Source organism: Echinops telfairi, unplaced genomic scaffold (assembly GCF_000313985.2).
Source record: "Echinops telfairi isolate 266 unplaced genomic scaffold, ASM31398v2 ScPeMD7_7400;HRSCAF=8409, whole genome shotgun sequence".
Classification (NCBI taxonomy): Eukaryota; Metazoa; Chordata; class Mammalia; order Afrosoricida; family Tenrecidae; genus Echinops; species Echinops telfairi.
This window is the reverse complement of record NW_022111300.1, coordinates 52,374,240-52,376,933: the sequence shown is the minus strand read 5'-3', so window position 1 is coordinate 52,376,933 and position 2,694 is coordinate 52,374,240.

Genomic DNA, 2,694 nt, shown 5'->3' with positions numbered 1-2,694 from the left:
GCATCACAGCAGCACACAGGTCACCACGGTAGGACACACTGGTGGTGGTAACTGTCTTTGCTGAAATCTTTTAACATCTCCTCTTTCTTCCTTACTCTAATTTTTTATTGAACAGAAAGCTGGGGTTGAATGATTGTGTGTTTAAATTCTTGTAGTTTGTGACAGTAATTCCACTATATTCAGCAAGGAGAGTGTGCTCATGAATGATGCACCAATAGCAACGAGGTCAAGGCAGGGATATGTTGTCTGGAGGAAACAAGAGTGGATTGAGGAAACGAGTTGCAAAAAAGCCCACAACTTCTTACTATCAAGTTTTGTAGAAAAACATTTCTCTGTCGAATCATAGCTAAGACATATTGTATCATAAATAACAGAACAATTCGAGTAACCTTCCAGCCTTCCTCCTCCCCAGGCAGACATATCTTCGAATCTTCTCAGCGTCTGTTGAAATAGTTCTTTTTCTTTTCTTGACTCACGTGAATCCTGACAGCTTCTCTCATCTTCAGTGACCTAATTCAGTGACTTTCAATCCAGTGTCCCGTTTGCTTTAGGGAGCCATCTTCTGCCTTTCTAATCTGGTGAATATGAGCATGCTCCATAGCAGTACTCGCCCAGAGAAAATGCCCACTTTAGATTGTCCTAGCAGTTTCTTTTGAAAATCAAAGCCATTTAGGCCGACTCTTTTTGTTTTTCCTATTGTATATGCCATGATTTCCACACTCTGACACCATCGTAAGGCCCTATTGACAGGGAAGTAAAGGGCACATAATCACCACCAGTTCTTCTCTTTCAACTTTCAAGAGAGTTGCAATGCGTGAAGTGGAAGAAATTATAGGAGTGGGCTTAGACATTTTCATGTCTAGTTGTCTAAAACATCAGTAAACATAACCATAGTAAAGATATCCATCTGTCTGAGAGATTCAAACTCTGACATGGAAGTGGGTGAGGAAGAAAGAAGGCTTGTCCAATTCAGCAGTGACTCTTTAGCTGTATAGCCACCATAATACATAGTCATTTTTTAATTCCTTGATCAGTATGTGACTTTATTTTTCCTCTCTTTCATCCATTGTGGCACGGGCAGTGTTTATATGGTCTGTGGCACTCTTGAAGAACCCTGGTAACAAAGTAATTAAGCACTTGGCAACTCGCCTAAAGGCTGGTGACTTTAACCCACTTGGTGACTCCAAGCTAGCTGATGCTCTTCTGTAAAGATGGTGTGATCAGTACATTTCTTGTCAACGTTGCTGGGCCAGAATTCTCAGTCGTTTGACAGTTAAAGCCTTGCACTCTCCTGTGGTGCAAATTCACACAATGTCATCAGCTTCATAATAGGATCTTCTGTGAGACACAAATCAGCTGTATGAAGATTTGGGTGTGATGGTATACCCTCACTCAGGTCACAGCCCTGATGTCATTGTAAAGGTGTTTCCTTTGTGGTTTCCACCTCTTCCTAGAAAAGTGGACACTGTGGAGACATTTGCTTTCTTTAGCTGGGTCTGGGTACTGCATCTGGCACATCAGCTTCGGGTCCTTTGAACATTAGCCAGTGGCCTGCCTTGTGGCCTGCTAATCCTGGGACTCATTTGACCTGCCATCTTTGGATGCATTTGCCTCTCCAGTGACCAACTTGATCTCCTCCCCCTGGAGTCAGTCAATTCTGCAGCCACCAGTGTGTGGTGTTCCTGCAGTTATTGGGTTCTTCAATCACTGAAGCTGCCTCAGTGAAGAGAAACTCCAGCACAGCATCTGACCCATAGGCTTGGAATGTGCCTGGGCTTGGAGTTACTTTCTTGATATAATTTTCCATATATGTATATATTCAGCACTGGCTTTGCTTCTCTAGAAAACCTAGCCAAACACATATGAAAGCCAAGAAAACTCTGTGGGGCAGTTCTAACCGGTCCCTGTGCCATGTGGCCACTCCGAGATGGAGCTGACTCGACAAGAGGAACAGTGGTAACATAGGCTTCCTGGTGGTGCCAAGAAACTGACAGCAAAACAGGTAAGTCAGTGAACAGGTCATTTAGCTTTTCTGCTGTTTAAAAAGCTTTGTTATGAGGTGAGGACATTTTATTAACGGCAGTGAGTATTACATCCTATATTGAATTTTGAACATTCTTTCCTGCGACTTGAAACATTTTCCTTTCCTTTCCATGGAAAGAGATGCAGCATTGACAACTCCAACAAGAAAGAGGCCGTCGTAAGGGAAGACATCCAGTTATTAAACATGTTCTTCTCTTCTCTACTTTTCTTAAATAAAAAAATTATGTGTGAATGACTATTTGCTAAAGCTTTTTTTTTTCTTTTTTCTTCCCATTGAAGTGTGGTGCAAAAGACCACATTTCCCATGGAGACCATACATCGTAACCAGAGGCAATCACAATCATGACTTTTTGGGGTAAAAGGGAGTTAGATACGCGCAAGAGAAGCATCCAAGGAAGCAGAAAGTTTGCATGACTTACCTCGAATTGAGATGGGAACCGCTGCCCACTGAGTGTGGGCTGTGATTTTAAAGTGACAATCGCCATTAAAGAGTTCCCAGACAGCTTTGGGGTTCATGGGACAGTGGTCTTAGGTAAAGGGATTTAAGCCAAGTTTAAGAGAAACACAGTAAACATAAAAAAAAGACATCACATGAACTTTGTTTTGTGTCACAGTTTGATCCCTAGGAGGTTTTTAAAAATGTTTTTATTT